General features: G+C 35.9%; 1 pseudogene; it reads right to left on the minus strand.

The window, feature by feature from the left end:
- LOC119570939 lies at window positions 1–2610 on the minus strand (annotated as a pseudogene).
- Between the last annotated feature and the right edge of the window lie 21409 nt (window positions 2611–24019).

Raw genomic sequence — 24019 nt, forward strand, 5'->3', positions numbered from 1 at the left:
TTAAAGGAACTTAAGGTGAATATATGCCTTAAGTACAGGTTTATTTTTCTTTAGATTACCATCTTTCCTAATAAGTATATTTCAAATACCGTTTGTCCTTTCACTCAAGTAAAAGTCCATGATAATAGGTCATAGGTTAAGTTACTAGAGACCCATATCTTCTGTCTCCTTATAAGTTGTTTTATAATATCAGCCCCCCTTTAATGAATCATCTTACAAATACTCGAGTTGCTTGTTACTCGCCAAGTTTTCACAGTGTTGGATGATCCAGTGAGTTCAGCTCCGCAGTCCTCCAGAAATCGAGCATTTGCTTGGCGAAGGTCCTTGACTTCCCTCTGCATCCTTCCTTCCCAAAGGCTTTCACTTTTTCCTCAAGACTTCGCTGAAGAACTTGTACAGAATGACATCCTGTCTGTTCAGTTCCCGAAGCCTGTGTTTCTCCGCCTCCGAGACCTTAGGCCTATAAGACGGACTCCGAATCTTAGCTTTGACATAAGCCACGTCTTCAGTGTCCCAGCACATGAGGTGCTTGAGGAGGACCAAGGACTCGTCGAACCTTTCAACTATCATCACCAAGTCAAAGATCTGATTCAGCCCTTTTGCTTTGCTATACATCTCTACTTTCTGTTGCACGATAGCTGGGATCTCTGACCCCGAAAAATGTAGCGATTGGTGTTTAGATTTACTCTTCTGAGTTGATGTGTAATGTGACGCTTTTGCAAAGCAGAAAGAGTCATGCCAAATCTCTGTGAAGAGGAACATTCTCGGATGAGTTTATTATTCAAGGATCAGTTGGAAAATATACGGAAGTTTTAATCATTTACACTTGATAATAATTTGCTTGCTAACCTTTTCATAGCTTCCAAAATACCACATGGACTCGAAGCGAGATGCGGCTTCCCGTATAGCTGCGACATATTTGGCTGATTCTTTCATTACCTGCAGATCAACATATTTATTTTGAGTGCATGTCATCCAACTTCTGTTGGCAAATTTAGTTTTAACAAGTTCTCAATAATAAGGAGGATTGCTGAATTGTGAACAGTGACATGTCAGTGCGATAAATATCCTGAAGATTAATAAAGACCAGTCAGTCCAGAATAATATTAATTCAACCAAGAAAACGTTGACTGACGGTGTATGTGATTTTTTTCTTCAAGCAGGTACCAGTCAGTCAGAGAACACCCCTTTGTGCTCTCTCCTTATCGAACAGCGTGTGGGATACGACCATGTTGTAGCGACCATCGGGAGAACCATGATATGCTGGCCTCAGAACCTCCAATATTGGCGGTAGGGCGAAGGTCAGGCCGTGCTTGACTCCGTACCTGATCCAAATATTTCAGTTAGACAAGTATGCTTGCTCAGAAGTTCCTCTTTGTTATATCTAGTAGTGCAGAAGCTGCTTTGATAAGTAAACGGACATTGTAGCGTTGGGAGTGAATGTCAGAATAACATCCTCCCTCTGCTTCTTTTTATCCTCTTACAATAGAACCATTACTTACGCAACGAAAACCCTGGAAACTAGTAGTGACGCGCATTTCGGGATCTTGAGGAAATACACTGAATTCTGAGGAACACACACCTCCTTGGTCCTTCTTGGTTTCTCAAAGGCACAGGGTTAGCATCGGCTGCATCACTCTTGAATTGCAACGCGTGTGTGTTTTACTGGTGAATATCTTAATTATATAGTCAATAGTTTTCTTGTAATCGATTTATAGTGTACAATCTGTATCCAAACGTACACAGTAAGTAATCACGCTAATAACCTCCTTTGTACTTATTACTTCCCCCTTTCAGAAACTCTTGAGGACTTCAAACTTCCTAATTATGACCCAAAAACACATGCATGTCCCTCATCCAAACCTCTCAATCTCCCATTTCCTCTACACTTCAAGTGAGTGCCGCATCCATCCTCCTCCCACTCCCTCTCACCACACCCCACTCCCCTGCTCCACCTTCGTTCACTGTTATCCCTTCCATTTCTTCCTGGATAACACGTGACCTTTTGTCACAACAGTGCCCTTCCCCGGATCCTCCCCTCCTGACATTCCTCCTGATACCTAATACTTCCCCCTGATCCCTTGTTCATCACCAATACTTCCCTTCTACTTCTCCGACTTCCCTTTCACCCCTTATCACTTACTCACTTTTTCATAATTAGCCTACTCATCTATTTAGAGATATTCGCACTTTCTGTTCTCTGAATATTCGCACATTCTGTTCTCATTCGCACTTTCTTTTCTCATACACCTGTATCTTACACCTGATCTAATGCCTTAACCCCCCCCCCCTTTCATCTTATTACTGATCCTTGCCTTGCCCTATTTTCCACTCTCTTTACCCTCACCCCTCTTAACGCTTTTTAATGTTAAATTAATTCTCTCTCTCTCTCTCTCTCTCTCTCTCTCTCTCTCCCTCTCTCTCTCTCTCTCTCTCTCTCTCTCTCTCTCTCTCGCTCGCTCGCTCTCTCTCTGTCTGTTTGGCTGTCTCCATACATCTTTCTCTGATATGACGAATAACTAACCTTATTTGCTTTTCTCGCTGATTTTTGAATAACTGAATGGTAATCAATATCAGGCAAATCATTATTGTGAGTATTGTCGTTTTTTGCGACCTGCAAAAAACAACAAAAATTATATATAATAAATATTTTTATCAACCGTAGATAATGCAATTTACATAGGTGGGGTCGATAATTCTGCTAAACTGTCCAATAATATAACTCAAATAGACAATATATCAATGCTATTTTACCTCATTGGTAAACTTGTTTCACGCACGATGTCCGGCAAATTTGAAGGCACACTGTTGGTTAGACCGAAATGAAATTGTTTAGTGACAATATTTATGAGGATAATTATGATAATGAAATATGTGGGTAAAAAAGATTTTTAAAATGCAAAAATAGATATATAGATAAAATAATCTTCATATACAATTTATCTCATTCTTTAAACTTACTTAACTTAATTTTGGTCATGTTTACTATAAAATATTAATATGCAAGAAATGTAGTCTGCGTTATATTTTGCGGATCCTTTCATCCAAATTCTTTTATGTTCAAATAAGTGAATATTTTATTATGTCATCTGCATTTTTCATCGAATTTAAAAGTAACACAACACCCCTGAAAAAAATCTAATAAAGTTACAGTACACACAAGCTAGGGCTAGGGGCTAGAAAGGCCAAAGTCCTACCACCGAATTGGCCATTTTTGGTTTTATACGTGTTATAAAGGCCAATGTCATCAGTGCAATAAGGACGTCACATAGGCATTGCTTCGAAATCCACTGAAAATACTTCCCAACGCGTGACTGATTGCCACATATGGCTGCATTTTGAATACATGACAACGGGAAGCATCAGTTGGCCGCTTTTACTATTCTAATACTTTCCTTACAGTCATATGCCATTTTCAGATTACAGATAATATGTTTTAGTTACAGAATAAAGAAACTTGCTTTGGATGTATTACAGAAATATTGTCAAAGGAAATTATTTATTTATATTCTTAAGTCATAAACTGTAAAAAACTTCAGAAGTCGAATTAGGAAGAATTATTTAACATCAACAGCAGTAAATGTCTTGATTTTTTTAATCAATCATCAAGAAATATTTTTTTTTGCAATGTTATATATATGTATTTATCGTTATGAAAAATTCATTTTCGTTATGTAAAATAATCTTTAAATATATTAGATTAGTGGAACACTGAGTAATCACAGAACAAACTCTAATTCGTGATTTATATTATATATACATTATATAATATATTTATTATTTATTTATTTATTTATTGTCTTTTTTTTTTTTTTTTTTTTTTTTTTTTTTTTTTTTTTTTTTTTTTTTTTTTTTACGGAGCAAACTGTGAAAGACGTTTTTCTCAACACATGCTGACGGCATTATGAGTGTCACAGCTGTGACATTATGCACTAATAAGAATATTTGCATAATCAATACCACATCATATACGCACACACACGAAGTAAATGCATAGACCATGAAGAAAAAAAAGTTATTTGTTTATTTTTATGTACAGTGCACTAATGGGAAATCAATACCTAACCCACTGCATTAGATACAGATAACCTGGATACTACTGGCAGAAAATCCATATCCTAAGACATGGGAATTGTTTTCTTAATAGAAATATTAAAATAAACAAGGAAAGGAAAACTATTAGAGACCTTCCTTGCTTAAGTAGTAACACTGCCAAACGCCACCGATATAGTTTGCAAAGGAGACAGAACGAGTAAAACTGAAGAAAATAGGAACACATTAAATAAACTGCTCTGTTCATCAGTAAGATCCTAAGATGAAAAGGTAATTGGTTGGGAAATATATGTTATACTTTTACCGAGTATGGCTATAAAATGATAAAATTAGCTAAATCGACTGCTTAAAGCAACTGTGTGATTATACTTCTTATCACCTTTTTTAAAACTTGTATTTATCTTATTCTTTCTAGTTCTCGTTATCATCAGTCGCAATATGCACGCTACTTAAAGAAAAAGAATACGGCTGAAACAACGTGACTGGCCAAGGGATAGGCGAAAAAATCTAAAGTTGAAATGAATATAAGCACACTAAAACGAGGTAATGCACACGCCGTCTTATACACGGCTTACGGCAGCAGTTTCCTCGCTTCCTAGCCTGTTGCAACCTGTAACGGGAGAACAGAGTGTGTCCTTGAAATAATGCAATAACTTTCCAAGTGAGATGTAACTACCATCTCTCTGCGAGGGCACAGCAGTGTCCACGAGAGCGTAATTGTCTAAAGTGAGCTCCGGTCTTCTGCGTGTCGGAGTGGGTGTGCTTGAATTTCTTCTTGATCAAATGAACGTTTGTCTGGATAATCCTTAAATTTTTTAGTGAGGTATTGTTGTTAGTTATAATACATATTACTTATTTCTACAATACAGGTTGTATTAACATGACATAGTAATCACCGTTAAAATAATTAAGTAATAAACTTCCTAGTAATGGTTACTGGTTAAAACATATGAATATGCTAGATATCAAAATTCATATTGCACTATTGTGGCAAAAGGTTAAAATTATACTATAGTTTTTGCTTTGACATCACACTTCCTCTCTTAGCTCTAGGGATTTTCATCTCGCTTCCCATCACAGCTGGGGAAGTATCCCGCTCTGTAAAGTGATTCCTGGACAGAGTAGACTAGTGTGACCGCACTATGGGTGAAAAGGTAAATGATTCGGAAATATAGGTTCCACTTGCTCGAGAATTATTATAATATATATATATATATATATATATATATATATATATATATATATAAACTTAATCGACTACCTTAAAGTAACTATATATGATTATAGGTCTTGTCACCGTTTTAACTGATTTTTTTTTCTTGTATCACTGAATTAGTTTATCATCAGTTGCAAATATGCATATTAAAAGAAAGAGAACGCAACTGAAACAACGCAACTGGCAAAGGGTAGGCAAAGAAATTAAAAGTTGAAATGAATGTAAGCACACTGAAACGAAGTAATGCACACTGCTCTTATACACGACTTACGTCAGCAGCTTCCTCGATTCCTTGCGGAGAACGGAGTGCGTCCTTGAAATAATGCAATAACCTCCAAGTGGGATGTAACTACTATCTCTTTGCGACGACACAGAAGGAGCTGTGACAAGAACTCTGTTGCCCGACTGATGGCATTACTGGTTGCCACTTTGTTAGTTTTGGGCTTCGTTCATCCCACCTGTGTTTATTGCTTCGTGCAAGGGGTGCAGGTGTAATTCTTTAGTATAATGAATATATTAACTGAACCAAAACCTCATTGGAAACGGTAAAGTACCCATTTCATTTATTTATATGATCTTGTACAGATGTATATCAGTAAAGCAATAAATAGAAATAAATGTCAACATACCAAAGCGCCATGGAAAACCATTGAACCGTTATATGACACCCTTGAGAAAACCATCTTTGGAAGTAGAACTAAAAAAATTAAAAATGCTAATATACTAGATTGAAAGTAAGAGAATATCAGCAAATTGAAACCTTAGACACATTTGGTTATACAGACCCTAAAGAGCATATATGTCTATAGTTATTAATAATAAAATGTAAATGTGGTCGTCCAAAACATAAACATATTTAAAAGATGAATAGATAGGAAATTACAGTGTGTAAATTCTGATTGTCAGTAGTCATAACTTCACTTAACTCGTACAATAATTAATAACACTCATAAAATTGGGTTTAGAACAAATTTCGTATAAATGTTCATCAAACAAAACATTTAATTACTCTTGACTGGCTGCTAAATGAGTCAGCTATGAGATTACTATGCTATCTAATCTTTTATCTCCCTACAATCAAAATTGCATTCGAACACACAGGCCCTGTGGATGTGGAATGAAATAAGTCAGGGTACAGATTAAAGAGGCAGTGAGTTTTTAGACTACGAAGTAAATAGTGTAATTGTTTGATCATATACCCTGGATTAGCCATTAACCCTTCCCCAGACATTCATATTAAGGTGAAAATGTAATAACATATAAGATAATTAAGGTAAATCTCTTTAAAAAATGAGTAGCCTAACGAAATGTTTAAGGTGAATCTATAGGCGCCTTCTGTACGCCTCAAAAAAGTTAATTCCCGATTAAAGTTTAATACAAACCCAAAAGTAATTGCACCAAAGGATATAAGACACACTGCCAGAGTCCAATGCGATTATCGTAAATCTGCATGAAAAAACCCGGGTTTTCTGCGCAAGGGTAATTAGCATTCACCCTCTACAAAAATTCATATCATATGCTAATGTTGGTAATGAAACGTTTCACTACTGAGAAAAATAAAACATATGTATACACATATACGCTATTATTATAGAATGCCCATATAAATCCCTTTTCAAATACAAATATAAAATATAAAAGGCTTCAAATAGCTTCGTAAATTTTTATAAGCAACTGAAGTGATTTTCAACAATAGATATTCGTAACATCATTTATATTTGCCGGAGTTTTCTTGTGAAAGATCGCAAGGCACGGGTAGGTAGTTTTTCGGATGTTGCTAGCGAGGATCCCTAATAACAGATGTCCACGCATTTTGAAGTCACTGCAGTTTAAAAGGGTCAGGAGTTTTTACTCTGACCCTTTGGATCCTAATCGTGATGTTATTAAACACCTTGTTTTATTTGATAAAGATATTGCATAAGATGGGAATGTTTTTCCAACCTGGAAATAACATTGCCTTTTTGCTGTCTATAAACTCCCGGAATTTTCTGTGGGATTTTATTTTCTTCCTTTCCTGTGAGAGTTTATCTGCAGTTTGAATAACCCACAACTTATAAAATATAAAAGTCATGCCAAATTTCTGTGAGAAGGAATTATTATTCGAGCATCAGTTGAAAAAAATATACGGAAGTATAATAATTTACACTTAATAAACAATTTATATCAACCTTTTCATAGCTTCCAATATATCCCCTGGACTCGAAGCGAGATGCTGGTTCTCGTATAGCTGCGCCCATATCTGGCTGATTCTTTCACCCACCTGCAAGATCAATATATTTCTTTTGAATGCATGTCACCCACCCAACTTTCTGTTGACGAATTTGATTTAACAAGTTCCCCATAATAAAGAGGATTGCTGAAATTTGTGAACAGTAGCATGTCAGTGCGATAAATACCTTGAAGATTAATAATAGACCAAGTCATGTAGGTATTCCAGAAGCGAACAATATTAATTCAATTAGGAATACATTAACTGACCGAGGGTGTATGTGATTTTTTTGTTTCCGGTCAGTCAGGCGTCTCGGGGAGATAACCATTCCACTGGGGAGGGCGAGGTCTGGCCATGCTTGACTCCATACCCGATCGCAATATTTTCAGGTGACAAGTATGCTTGCTTCAAGAAGTTTCCCTATCCCCACTGTTATATCTAATAGTGCAAGGAGCTGCTTTGATAACTAAAACGGAGATGCATTTTAGCGTCAGAAGAGTGTCAAATGGCACCCTCCCCTTCCCCCGCCTCCTTATTACAGTAAAAATTATTACTTACGCGACCCAAATCTGGAAACTAGTAGTGGACGCGCATTTGGGGATCTTGAGGAAATACACTGAATTCTGAGGAACACCCCCTCTTCTTGGTCCTTGGTTTCCCAAAGGTCCAGGGGGTAGCATCGGCTGCAAACACTCTTGAATTGTGTGTTTATTTTATATAAAAAAATCAATGCTTTTCCCGGCGAATCGCATGATTAATATTTTTCCTGTAATAACTTACATTTTTTTTTTTACAATTTGTATTCAAAACGTACATACTGAGAAATCAGCGAATCACCTCTTTTGATTGTAACTATTACTTCTTAGTGCGAAGGAAAAATGAAGGCATTTTAAGTGGTCAACCTCAATATTTTATGACAAAAAAAAAGCATAATAAGTTATTATTCAGTAGTGATGAAGATAAAAAAGTCTATCATTACTATTACCATTATACTATCATTATCATTATTACCATTTTCATCATTACTACCATCATTTAGATTTCGTGACAATCCTACGACTACATATGCTAATGTGGCAACAAAAATAAGTGATGATAATAAAAATGGAAAACGGTGAAAGATTAACGGTAAAGAAACAGTGAATAACAGTGTTTAAGAATTCTGGTACTGATGACTGTGAGATTGGTTTAGTTCACAGAAAATATACGAGCTAGTTTGCAGAACAGAATAAAACACGTATTGGGAATATCTCATCGCACTTCATACCACGAACGCCTTGAAGGCGAGTGCCTCGATGTCGCAAGACCTGGCAATTTTCCGATTTGACACAGCTAGTGTCTGTGTTGAATTACCCTTGTCAGAGTCGACTTGACTTTCGCAATGGTAATTAGTGCTGAAGTGAAATTTCGCTATTATTACTCGCTGACCGTCATTTGAAACACAGCTATAGGTCACACTTTTTTTTCTTGCATACACCAGATATGTAATGAAGGGGTAGGGAAGATAAATATTGGTCCAAATAATTATACTTTCCTTCTGAGTGCCGAAATGGTTATATATATATATACATATATATTATTATATATATATATATATATATATTATATATATATAATATAATTATTTATATTTTTTTTTTTTTTTTTTTTTTTTTTTTTTTTTTTTTTTTTTTTTTTTTTTCTAAGTGGTGTTTTTTCCTTTAACCAGTTGGACTGATCATTCTGACTGAGACATCGTCTCTCAGATTTTGAAGTACTAGAGGCATATGAAAGGAATTGGTCATTGGATCCTCCCCAATAGCTTGTTAATGTTGTTTGAACCCAGTGGAAATTCTGAGAATTGGTTTGACAACTGGCAGATGTCCCCAGGCATGCCCGGCAGATAGGTATGCAGTTCTACACTGTAGACAATGAAAAAGTTGCCTGGTTGTCATGACTTTCCAGTCTTTTGTGGTGCAGTCAGTAACCCAGTCCTAAGTATCAACAGAAAGGATTAAATACTGGCGAAGTGACATGGACCTTTCCAATAAGGATGGCAGCTTTCATATTCCTCCAAGATGATTGCGGTGATACTTATATACGTGGTGACATCAAATTAGCGGAAATATAAAAAGTAAAACAGGAGTTTTACTTTACTGAAAACGTCAGGAATTATTTACAGCGGAATCTTTAACAGCCTCTTGATTGTCCACGGGCAATTATTGGTGGGCCGCTATGCAAAGAAAAGAAAAGAAAATAAGAAGAAGAAGAAGAGAAAAGTGGCCTAATGATCTTTTTATCTCATGTAACGATTTCATCAGGTGTGCAGAGCACATGCAAGGGATTCATATGTGATTAAAATTTGAATTGCTTTAATGCCATATGGAAAAACGTCAATACTTTCCTGCCTAGAATTACAATCTGAATGATTTTAATAAGTCATAAGGAGTAGGTCGTTAACAGTTTAAAAGTGTATATAAATTTTAATCTCTCTCTCTGTGACCAGCCGTTTGCATCACATTTCTTTCTGGTGTAACGTTTAACTAACCTTACTTGCCTTTCTCGTCGATTTTTGTATAACCGAATGTAATCACTATCAGGCAACTCATTATTGTGAATACTGCTTTTTTTTAAATCTGCGATCTGCACAAACAACAAAAAAAGAATCTAATTAACGTATTTTGGTAACAGTAGATAATAAAAGTATGACTGAGGAGCCGATAAATCTGTTAACCTGTCAAATATTATAAATCAAATAAGCATATATTAATATTGTTTTACCTCATGGTGAACCTGTTTCACGCCACAATGTCCGGGCTATCTGAAGGCACACTGTTAGTAGATACAATATTTTTTCTTGTTACTAAAACAAATATATAGCTAAAATAATCTTATATAAAATTTAGCTTATTCTATAGCCTTTACACAGACAAGATTTTTTTTTTTGTCTCTTGTTTGCTATGAAAATATTAATAAGCAATTTTTTTTTTTTTTTTTTTTTTAAGTTAAACTAACATGTTAAAAAAGCGAATGCTTATTTTAACATTACATTTTTCATCGTAATTAAAGAGTATAGCAACTCCCCTGAAAAAACCAATAAAGTTACAATACACGTCGGGACAAATATGCTGATGTATAGGAGTGTACCTAAAATGATATAATAATCACCATTTAGAGAATCAACGAATAAGCTTCCTTGGAATGGTTAAAACAAATAAATGTACTAGACATATAGAACTATGGTAAAATTGTGGCAAAAAGGGTAAAATTATACTATAGTTTTTGTTTTGGCACTGTATTTCCCTCTCTAGCTGGGACGAAAGACCAAGATAGCGGTGCCGCTCTAGGCCTGGATTCCATCACAAACTGAGGAAGTATCCCGCTCTGTAAAGGGATTCCGGGACAGAATAGGCTAATATAACCACGCCTTAATATCCATAGAATAAAGTAAATGATTCGTAAACATAGGTTATACTTGATCGAGTATGGTTATAAAAAGGATATAATGAATTTAATAGATACATAGTTCTCGTATCACTAAACTGGATTTACATAATTTGCAAAATATGCATCCTACCTAAAGAAAGAGAAGAACTGAAACAACGAAACTGACCAAGGGTAGAACAAGAAAACAAAAGTGAAATGAATAAGCACAATGAAATGAAGTAATATACAGGCTTCTTATACACGGCTTACGACAGCAGCTTCCTCGCTCCTTAGCTTGGCTGTAACAGGAGAACGGAGTGTGTCCTTGAAATAATGCAAATCCTCCAAGTGGGATGTAACTATTTATCTCTTGCGACGACAGAGTAGGCAGCTGTGACAAGAAGTCTGTTGCCGGACTGATGGCATTGCGGGTTTGCCACTTCGTTAGTTTTGGGTTTCGTTCATCCCACCAGTTTTACTTCGTGCAGTGGGTGCAGATGTATTTCTTTAGTATAATACATTTATTGACTGAACCCAAAACTCAGTCCAAATGATTAGAGCAAGGCAAAATTAATTTAATTTATTTATATGATTTTATACAGTAAGCAATAAAACAATCAAAAGAAACAACATGAATTTATACCATACCAAAGAGCCACGAAAGCCATTAAAACGTTATATGAAATAAACCATAAAAAATATTTTGCCTCTTTTCCTTCCTGAAAACGGTGAAAAATGTATCACTGGAGGTAGAAATAAAATCTGAACATGGGTAAAATGTAAAGGAAACCCGCGAATATCAAAATACTTAAAATACTAGATTGAAAACCAAAAGGAATATAAGCAGAATGGAAACCTCAAACACTTCTAAAAAAACTAATGAAAGTGGCCATAATCTGTGATTATTAATGATGAAATATAAATGGCGCACACGTCCCTGAATATTTAAAAGGGGTCCCGTCAGTAATGAGTTAAAATGAACGATGGAATGAAAAAGTTGTAAAAACTAATAATAAACCCCAACAATCATTTTATTACTTGATTACTGATATTATCTATTTGGACAATAATAAAAGGATTTTTTTCTTTTCTTTTTCTGTTGCTGCCTCAAAACTGTATTTTAAAAATTAACGAAGTCACGGTATAGATACAGGCAATATGAGTTTTAGACTATGGAATAACTATCATTGTAGTTGTCTGAGCAAATACCACCCTGGCCTATCCATTAGGGGGTGAAATATGTAACTCTCTAAAATAATTTAAGCGTAAATCTTTAAAGAAATAGGTAAACCAAAGGTGACTACATCCCTTTTAGGCATGTATATTTCAAATACCCTTTCTCCTTTCACTAAGCAAAAGTCCATGATAACGGGAAAGGGTTCAGAGCCCCTTTATTTCTGCCTTCTTATAAGTTTTTTATAATACTAATCCCCTCCAGTGATATCTTCTTACAAATACACGAGCTCTTTTTTACCCCGCCAAGTTTTCACAATGTTGGATGATCCGGTGAGTTCAGCTCCAGTCCTCCAGAAGTCGAGCATTTGCTTGGCGAAGGTCCTCGACTTCCCTTCGCATCCTAAGACGATTTCACATCCCCTTTAATACTTCCTGTCTAGTTTACGGCACCGCCCGCAGTAATGTAACGTCTGTTTTAACGGAGCGAGTGGCGTGTATGCCAAATGTCGCCAGAATGGTGATCAAAGAAGCGGCAAAAGCGGGAGTGGGGTGGGGGTGGGGGGGTTGAGGTAGAAGGTAAAAAGGATTTTTCGATTAAATTTTCATGAAAATTCAGAAGTTATTGGACATCATGGCATGCAATATAACTAAAAGAAAAGAAAAGGTGTAGCTTTTACACATTTTTTTCTTACAACTACAGAAAAGAAAAAATTCTTCCTCCTCTCCCACTTCTTTACTCCCTCTTTCTTCTCTTTGCCATCCTTACCCACTCTTTCGTTTTTCCCCCCCCCCCCCACACCGCTCTGCGCTCTTCCACTCACACACTTTCCATTTATCTTACATATTCACACACGCCCTCTACCAGTTTCCTCACTTTCTCGTTTTCCATCTTTACATATTCTCTCCCACTCTTTTTCCAAAATTTACAATGGAAGCCATTACTACGCGAAAAAAAATCTGGAAACTAGTATTAGAAGGGCACTAATGGATCTTGAAGAAATGTACAGAATTCTGAGGAACACAAAGACTTCGTTGTACCTTGATTCCTCAGCTGTCCAGGGGGTAGCATCAGCTGCATCACTCTTGTAATAGTAATTCTATTTACATCATTTATTTTTTCCCGGCGAATCACGTACATTTAGATGAATTTTCATCATATGATGAATCTGTACTCCTACTTGTATCTAAACATACGGGACTTGTAATCGTTGGAATCAAATAGCAAAATTGCCTTTTTTTTCTAAGTGTGAAACAAAAATACGGGGAAACCCATGGCTTGATACTAATAAGTTAACGGCTAATATTACTAGATGCTAGTAATCATAAAAAATAAATTCCCGAAAGTCTATTAATCTTACCATTATATTCGTCGTTCCACAGACGTACTGAAACTTAAGAGGTAGTTGGGTTGATGCGAACGAGTAGAAATTATGTTGTGGTATGATTCCGTTCAATTACTCGTTTGCAGTTTTTGTCTATGAGTGTACTCTTTCAACCAGTCGCTGTAAAAGTGAGTCAGATAAAAGGGCAACCCCTAGAGAGAGGTCAAGGCGAGACTTATCGAAGGAAGTTGGTACCTCCTCCCCTATCGCTTACAGGAGTTTGGGGGACTGGCGATGCCGCACACTGCCATTTCACCTAGATATAAAATTTATTATTTTCTATTTGAGTAGAGCGTGGCCAATCATGCAAATCAACCTAGTCACATGGGCTAGGGGGAGGGTGGCATAAACAGTCTGTTTCAAGGGAACACGAGTTTACTTAAGTACTGTGTGGGTTCCTTATATACACTTTATCTTTACCCCTGTGAGTGTTTTTGTATGCTGAAACTCGAAACAGCTTCCCTTATTTGTTTTTCATGTGTTGTGTGTGGGGGGGGGTTAGATTTATCATTCTACACGACTAATACAAATCTAAATAAATCCCTTGCCCTCTTCACTACCATTCCCAGGTTCCAAAATGATTAGAAAGGGGAACTGGGTCACCTTGTGAGCTCTTCGGCCAAGTTGGAGGGGAGTTTCTATCCATGAACGAGAACTCACCCGACAAATTCAAAAAGCTTTTGTATTACAATATATAGATATATTATATATAATAATATAATATATATGTGTGTGTGTGTGTGTGTGTGTGGGGTGTGTGTGTGTGGTGTGTGTTGTGTGTTTTGGTGTGTTTTTCCCTTTTTTTTTTAAGTAAACTGGTGGTGGTGTATTTAATCCCGAATCATGAATTTTTATTGATATCCTTTGCAAGATCGATCACTATCAATGTGCTGTGCGCATCTCCTCCTAGGTAGCCTTCGATGGGAGTATAATCACCAGATGAGTACATGTCAGCTGGGTTCATGTAGTCATTTGACATGCCGGGAGACCAAGAAATTATGTGCATGCTTCCAAAAAATCTGTTTATTTTGTTTTCTTTATGGACCTAGGTACTGAGAACGGAAATGACAATGAATATAATGGATAGTGGTATATTACAGACATCTGGAGGAAAGTGGCAATGACTGGAAATCAAACGAGGGTTAATAAAAAGATAAAGTCGTTCATTAGCAGACTATAAGGAATTTGGTTGTGTAAAGGAAAAATACCAAAAACTCGTTCAAGATTATAGAATTTCATCTAAAGAGGACATTCCTCTCAAGAATTTAAACAAATACCATGAGCAAAATCATGGTTTTTGATTAAGAAGTAAAGTTCTTCGGTCTAACATGCGACCCAAAGCTTAATGGTATCTTATGTAGACTAAAAATTTGAAAAGCAAGGTCTGTAGGGAGAAGACATCTAAATAATTTGCAAGCTTTAATTCAGGGCCCAAAACAGATTATGGATGAATCACATTGTTATGAAACAAGCCTTTCTCTGTAGGGCCCCAATAAAAATTACTCATCGAAAATTATTATCATTATTTTTTTTAACAAGGCTGATTATGGGTAGTGTAGTTCTGAAGGTAATATTCCTAAAGGGATACTAGAAAACATTAATGGTCGTCCTATTATGGAAAGGTGTGCAGAATTCTGGAACCACTCATGTACAGTCAAGCACTGTCAGTACTGTCCTGTAGCAGGTGTTTTCCACACCTAATAAACACTGCACTAAGTGGGGACTGCCAAGAATGCTGCTGCTGCGCTGCCGCTAAAAGTCATCACATATTACATTAAATGTCACGCCATCAACAAGTAGCCACTTGCAAATTCGCGCAAGACTCTGATCACCATAACCGTAAATGTGGAGTAATTGCATAAAAGAACAATTTGATCCTTTATGAATAATTGTTAGGTCTTTGTGACAACTAGACCTCTCAAGTCACGGCGGCCTTTGTGTAAAAAAAATGTATCAAATTTTCCCTGGAGTCATTTATATATGTACTAACAGTGATATTAGTACATATATGCATACAATGAGCTTAATGATAATCTTATAATCTTTATTGGATTTGGGTTTTTTTATATAATGCAATTTTGTGCGACGCAAAATTCTAATTAACTCAATATCAATGGTCATATGTTATTTTGAGACATTAAGATTAAGTCGTTCATGACTTTACCGTTAAACGTTTCGTAAGTTTGCGAGTTTCCCCCCTTTTTCTTTCTTTTTTTTACATATCTCTCACACAAAATTCTGGTCTTCCTTCATCCTCACACTAACCTTATTTGCCTCACCGACGATTTTTGGACAGTGATCAGGGGCCAGGCCAATCATCAAAGCGAATATCGCCATGTGTTGAGGTTTCGGCCTACGTAAAACTGAAGTGAAAATGCACATAATAAATATTTTAAAGTGCCAGTGGATACTACTAATGTAAGCTACTGAGAGGCATGCTAGTCGAAGTAATAATTTTGTTCAACTCTCAGATATTAAGAAACAAAAGAATATATTTTAGTTTTAGAATATCCGAAGGCACTGTTTGGGAGATATAAATGAAAACAGTGAATGGCGATAATAAATATTGATGATAAAAATATGATAATAGTTTAAAATGGTAGTAAAGAAGCTAATAAAGCTACATTGCTTACCTGAAAAATATAAGCTGAAGGTATAGGAATCACAACTGTGAAATTATACATTAAAAAAGGATTTATACTATCTTATCACATAACAAACGCATAAACATACATGCCAAGAAACATATTAGGAAATTCACACAAATGAATACATAATGCGTGTATATAGATAGATAGAGTAGATAGATAGATTAGATAGGATAGTAGATAGATAGAGTAGATAGATAGATAGATAGATAGACATCATATACATATATATAATATATATATATAGATAGATAGATAGATAGATAGTTTATACATACATACATACATATATATATAATAGATATATATATATATATATTTTATATATATATAATATATCTATATATATTATATACCACCCATGGCTGGCTAGCCGGACACGCGACACCATCTGCGCCTGCCTTTGTGTATTCCCTTTACTGTGGTTGTGCTCTCCAGAAATAAAGAGTCAGGCCGTTCAAAAATTATGATTACCCCTGCTAGCCGCCTATATAATTACAGCCTCTTAAAAAATCTGCGGCAGCATAATAGTTACGTCCTTCTGCTCTCAACACGACACAGTCTCGGCCATGTGTGTCCCTACGCTATGTCTTCAAAGCGACGTTTCGTACACTTTTTGGGCCTTATCATTTCTTTTCCCTCCTTCTTTTTCCCATAATTGTGTTAAGCCGTAGATGAAGTCACTCTCACGTTGATTTGCTAGGGAAAAGTGCTAAGTGACAGGGGAAATGGCAGGGGTTTCACTCTTTTCTTCCAGCCTTAGATCGCATTTCCGTGTGATCACGTATGTGGTCAACAGACATAAAATCGTTCGTATCTCGTTTTTTAGAGTTTTGGTTTCAACTACAACGAATTTTAATGCATTTGTGATATTCTCTCAACCTGAGAATGCATGCCCAAAGTAAAAATCAATAACAAGTATCTGACTACATGGTTCAATTATTATCCACCTGACAATAGGGTAAGTTATGATGAGTTTAAAATAATATTAGGTGATTTAATGTTCACCATACGTTCTGGATTCCCTGTGGGCAGATGGTAGAGGTGAGCAAATAGCTAAAGGTGGGTTAATGATTCTGATCTAGTCTTTTTGAACCCATAACGGACGATGTGGACGATAATACCGGGTACTTTAAACTTTACTGATACATCTCTGGTGTCTTCAACAATAGCAATCAAGTGCCCGTGGCACACCATTTACAAATTCGTTGGGAAAGGACCACTTTCCTATTTTACAAAATTCCCTTGAACAACAAAACGCTACAGCACCAAACTGAAAGTAAAAAAGCAGACTGGCTACCCACAAGAAGTAAGCAAAAAGTGGGTTCGTAAAATAAAAAAAAGACCCCGGGTGGAGTTTTCTCTACAATTAAACGGGAAACCACAAATCAAGGTTTGACCTTTGCAATAGGAAAAAAACGTTTAAAAAAAAAATCATTCATGAAAAAAGGGATTTCGATTCACCTCGGATAATGCTAATGCCTGCCAGGCGTTCTCATATACAGACAGTTACATTTTGCTTCCGACCCCCAAATGAGGCGGTAAACTGCAAGTATTCACTTTTGCCCCCAGGAGATGACTTGATTATACCCAAAAACCTAACAATAGCGAGCTTTTCCGAGCCTAGAAGCCTGTAAGGAACGTCCCCGGGCCCCGATGAATTTTTAGTGGGATGATAACATCTTAATCATGATGCCCTTTTTAAGTTGCTAGAAGTATATAATTTAAATTTGGAAATCAGACCTTTCCAAAAACTTGGCACTTCTCAACATCATTCCCTGTTGAAAAGGAGGGGCAAATCCCGATCTGCCATCTCCACCGCCCCAATTTCGTGACAAGTTTCTTTGCAAGGTCATGGAACGCATTGTTAACAGTCGGGGTTTTTGTTTTTTTTAAATTCCAAAAAATTTACTATTTGACGACAGTGGCGGTTTCCCAAAGGGGGAGGGGCAAACTTTTTTACAATCTAACATTTAAAGGCAATTCCCAAAAAAGATTTCTGATTTCAGTTTTTTAAAAAAAGGGAGAAGCCCTACACTGACATTTTGAATGGTACCCAGAAAACTTTAGGATTACGTGGAAAGCTTCCCTTGTTTTATTAAAATTTTCTTTTTGACAGGATTTTCTTGTAAAATTTTTTTCTGAGAAGTCATTTTTTCGGATATTTTTTCAGGCAAAACGGGCCCCCAAAAAGAAGTATTTTGTCAGAAACTTTTATTTCTGTCAATAAAATTTTACCCCTCGGAATCTTTTTGTCATTGATAAAACTTTAAATTTGCACTATCGAATCCCCCGATAGTACACTCATTTGAAACCACAAAAATTTAAGCACGTAATTCATTCGTAAGTCAGAGTGCCAAAAAGATCGTGAAGCTAAATGGGTACCAGGCCCCCTGGCTCAATGGCAATAACAGGCTCCAAAAATTTGCGGGTTAATGGTGACTGGGCCTTACCCTAGTCCGTACAGATCTCAGGGGTTTTGTGTCTCTTATAATTAAAGCAAAAAAATTTTATTCTTTGGCAAAGTGAATGGGGCAAAAACACAAAAAATACAAAAAAAATAAAAGTGGGATACAGCAACGGGAAAGAAGGGGGGAGTGGGGTTGGCCCGTCTTAGGGTCAAAGCCCCTAAGTAACCCCAATTCACTCCCCGTATGGAGAAAAAATTTTCTTGTACAGTAACCCGATGCAAAACCCCAAACCCATGAACCATATTTAAAACTTTTCCATAAATTTATGATAACAGAATACACCTTGAAAAATTTTTTTCAATTAAAAAAAAAGTGTTAAAAGCCAAATTGTACGAGGGTAAAAAAATAAAAAGTAAAGTAATCACTTTTCTAAGAAAAAAAACCAACCTTTTTGACCCTTTTAAAGATCGAAATAAAGAATAGGATCTCTTTTCTTAAAGTTTGGGGGCTGGTTTAAAAAACCCCTATGCCCCTGGTCGTAGATGGAAAACCAACAACAAGGGAGCAACCCAGAAAAACACTAATGTCCAATAATTTTGATGATAATACAAAAGTTTTTTCTTATGTGTGTGTGTGTGTGTGTTTGGAGAGGGAGAAGAGAGAGAGAGCTAGTATAGAGAACAGAGACGAAAAAAAAAGGGAAAAAAAAAGGGAAGGGAAAGACAATTTTTTTTTTTAATACATGTATGTCCCCCACACCCACCACACTTTAATATATAATATTTAATAAATATATATATATATAAATATATATATATATTTTATATTTTAAAATATATATATTATATTACTTATATTTTAATATATTATATATTTTGCATATATATACAACTTATATAATATATTAATAATTTATAATATACATATTTATATATATATATATTTTATGAAAATATAATATATATATTAATATATATATTTTAAAATAAGTGGGGTGTGTGTGTGTGTTTGTATGTTATAAAATTGTATATATATATATAATATATATAATATAATATATATATATATATATATATATATATTGTATATACATATATAACATTTATTTATTTTTTTAACACACACAAACACACTGTAAAGAGGCGATGAGCGGTAGAGGGCAGACCAGTCCGCTAGCACTTTGCGGAAATTTTGGCAGCGTTAAAAGGGGAAACAGACCCCTTTCTTGTTTGTGAATATATTTTAATTAGACGATGGTACAAAGACGGACAGAGGTTTAGTCCGATCAGCGTGTGTAGGTTTTTTTTTTTCTGTCGCTCGCAGGGGGACTTCTTTTTACAGATTTTAACTAGGAAACTCACAAGGGGTTTCGATGTACTCGGAGTTTTGGAGGAAGGGGTTTATCGTGTCACGGGGCGGCGTCGCGAGGCGGAAGCCCCGGTGTCGCGTCCCGTTGTCAGTCTAAATAGGTTTTGGGGGGGTAGGGTAGTGTTTTGATTAAAATATATATATTTGGAGTGGGTGAAATAGGTATGGAACTAGGTATTAAAAACACACACACACACACACACACCACACACACACCACACAACCACACACACCCCACACATATTATATATTATTTTTAAAATATTATATAATAATATATATTATAATATATTTTGGTAATATTCCAATATGTACGTGTGGTGTGTTCGTTTCCCTAAGAGAGGCTTAATCCATACCTATATACTTCCCCATTTAATATTATATAAATTTTATTATAAAATATTTTAATTATATATTTATATATTATTATTATACAACTCATAATATATATATATATTTATATATATATAATATATATTATATTATATACCTACATAATAAAATATATTATATATATATTATATATATATATATATTATATATATATAATATATGTTGTATGAACTAGCTGGATTTTTTAAGGATTCGTTTCCTCGGATCTTTTTATGCGATAGTCGGCCCATTACAGTATAATTCGGGGACCTTGATTTTTTGGCGATCCGCATCCCATGTGTCTTATGAACTCCAGTGGGGGTAAGGAGGCGGGAGCGGGCGGGGAACTAAGGTTTACTACAACCCTCATTGCTTTCATTTCTATTATCTTATCAGCGTGTGAGTTTACTTCTCTTAGATCTATCGTCAGATCCATTTTTTTATCGAAGTTTGGAAAAGGGGAAAAAAAACTGGGGAAGGGACAAAGGGGGCAAGTTACCCCTCAGGCGCAGGAAAAACCTTGGGACCTGGAGATTGAGTGGAGTGACGAGGAAAAGCCCCTGGAGTCCCCCGGGATTGGCCGAAGAGGAACCCCCTTTTGGCCCCTTTTCCAACGGCAGATCAAAAGGGGGAAGGGGAAAAGCCCAGTCGCCGCCCAAATTTTGCGATGACAGTGCCTCGGGAATGAGACGGACGGGCCCAGGGGGGAACCCCTTGTTTCCCCTTTTCCATCAACAGATCAGAAAAATTTAAAGAAGCCCAGTTCCCGAAAAAAAAGCCCAGAGTTCTTCCTTAGACTACTGAAATTTCCCTTTTGATGAGGAATTTTTTTTTTGGGAGTTTATGCTGAGGATCCACTTTCTTTTGCTGTCGTCCAGAGCCTAGACCTCTGCAATCCCCAAAACAATAACGAGGAGACTTGTCAAACGCCCCCCCCTAGTTCCACAGCGCCCCGCTGTGCCCCGAGCCCAAAGGCCATTCAAAGGGATTTTCAAGAAGAGACCAGTGAAACAACAGATTGGGAAAATTGAAGTTTTGAAAATGCAGACGCGCCAGTGGCCTAAGAAAAAGGGAAAAATTAACCTTTTACTCTCCCTCAAAGGGCATTCGCCTCATCCCTCCCAGGGAAGAAAGTCAGTGTTTGAGTATGCTCCTCTTATCTGAATTGGGCTCTTATCTCTCAAAAATGGGAAAAAAAGGGAATAAAAAAATGATAATAAGGGCATCAGGGAATACTGATGAAATTAAGTTGAAAATGATAACTGATGCCTGTTGCAGGGGCACCCACGCACTCGCCTGGGCGTTGGTGTTGCCTTGCACTGATTTACGGTGGCCGTTGGTTAGGCATCGGACTCAGGACTGTCACGAGGGAAATCTGAGTTCGAGGGTTAGAGTCCCACCCGGGCGCTTTGTTCCCTTGGGAAAGGGGGATTCACCCCGATGCCTACTTAGCTGTGGTGGGCAACCCACCCCAAAGTCAGTGCCGGTCCCCAGAACCGGGTAAAAGAGTGGGACCGAAAAAAACCGGGGAAAGGAAAACGGCAAACCACCGCACTAATTGCCAAGAAATAGGGAAAACCCATGATCGCCCCCGCCTTGGGGGGACGGGGCACTAAAAAAAAAAAAAAAAAAAAAAAAAATATAATTACTAATTTAAATATTATAATAAATATATTAAATTTATATATATTATATAAATAAAATTTATTATATTATTTATTTTGGGTTATTTTTGAGCCGCCGTGGTCACAGCGATATTTAATTGTATTTTTTTCATGTTGTGATGTTTTGGAGTTAGACGTGGTAGGGCCCCCAGTTCCTTTCCCACGGAGATTCCCGGGTTACCGGGTTGGGACCAGCACTAAAGGGCTGGCTTGCCACCCAGTGGCTAGGTGGCAATCGAGGTGAATTTCTTCCCAAGGGAACAACGCGCCCGGGAGGGATCGAACCCTCGAAAATCAATGGTCGCCGTCTTTAGTCCCATGCTCTAACCACTCGCCCCCCGCGGCCTTTAAAATATATATTATAAAATTAATAATATATTTTATATATATATATATATATATATATAATATTTTTATATAAAAATCTATTTATATATATATTTAATATATAAATATAAATATTTGTATTTATATTTATATACAAATATAAATACACACATATATAAACATAATAATAATATATATTATTATATTATAAAAAATTTTATATAATTAATATGTGTGTGTGTGTGTGTGTTGTGTGTGCGTGTGGTGGTTGGTGGTGGGTGTTGTGTGTGTGTGTGTGTGGTTTGTGTATGCTCTTTGTATATAATTATCATTTTAAATTATATTTAAACGAAGCCGTTTTATAATTAGGCGTACCTACGGCTTGTTTAATCGAAAAAACCCGACAACGACGAAGCCCCCAAAAGAAAAAAAATGTGGTTATCAGGAAAAAGTTTTAAATTTTCCTACATAAAAATATGCGGTTTTCCCCTTTAAATTTAATTAAAAAATTTCCCATAAAAAAATAAATCATTTTATTCAATTTTTTGAATTTAATATCAAAGACACTTTTAGGGAAACCCGGCAGCGAAAACGACATGGAATAAGGTCGGTTGGCAGAGCAGGGTTCCTGACAGTTAGGTAGCTGATTTGCATAATGGGTGTAGGCATATGAAGTAAATGCATTTTTGTGAACATTTTTTATGTTCCCCCAATTTTAAAACATGAGTATAATATATTATATATATTTTAATATATATATATTTTATATATATATAATATATAATATATATATATTTTGGTGTGTGTGTGTGTGTGGTGTGTGTGTGTGTGTTGTGTGTTTGTGGTGTGTATGGCTGTATATAAAGCAATCATTTCATATGTGTAGGTGTTCCATGTTTTTGTACATCACAGTTTGCCACAATATGGGGTGATCAAAATAACACTGCTTCACCCCGCACTTACCTATCAAAAAATTTAATCCTATGAGAATACCCCCCTTTTTCCGGCGGCGGTATTAGGGGTTACACACGCAACAGTAATTGTTTTATATATATTATATATATAAAAAATTATATAATATAATAATATATTTTTATAAAAATTATTTTTATAGGATGATACGATATCATATTTAAAACTGTGGTTATGGATTGTTTTTAAACGTCAGTGTTATTTTTGTATTGTATTAATCAAGTCATATCAGTATCAGTATGGGTTTGGGAAAAGTTGTTAAATCGTTAATTACTTCTAAATAAAATGGGCATTAAAAAAGTTTATATTTCTTAATTGTTTTTGATATTTTTATTTGTTTATTTTTCAAAAGATAAATTTAGTATGTTTCTTCATTATGTGTTTTACTTTGTGCTATCGGACTGAGTCAATATCATTTCGAAAATAGTTTTTTCACTTAAATTTTTAAACAGGCCCCTTTTTCATATTAATATGTAAAAAGCAGAAAAAAAAAAAATTTTTAAATCTTTTTACGTTCTCCAAATTTCCTTTTTATTCTTGCATTACTGCATACACAAAACAAAGCAAAACAAAAAAACGCTTTTTAAAACAGAGCAGAATACAAAAACAAAACAATACCCACTAAAGGGACCTGTGAGGCACCGTAAGTTTTAGAAATCACGTGCATTTGCCCGTTTTTTTGGGCGGGGAAGGGCAGCAGCGCTCACCGGCCCGGCATGTCCTGGGGTGTTGCCTTTTTTTTTGACATTCGTTGTTGTGGAGAAAAAACGAAGGGAATTCTTGTCCACTTAATTTGGTACTCAAAAGTTGCGAAAA

This window comes from Penaeus monodon, unplaced genomic scaffold (assembly GCF_015228065.2).
Source record: "Penaeus monodon isolate SGIC_2016 unplaced genomic scaffold, NSTDA_Pmon_1 PmonScaffold_451, whole genome shotgun sequence".
NCBI lineage: Eukaryota > Metazoa > Arthropoda > Malacostraca > Decapoda > Penaeidae > Penaeus > Penaeus monodon.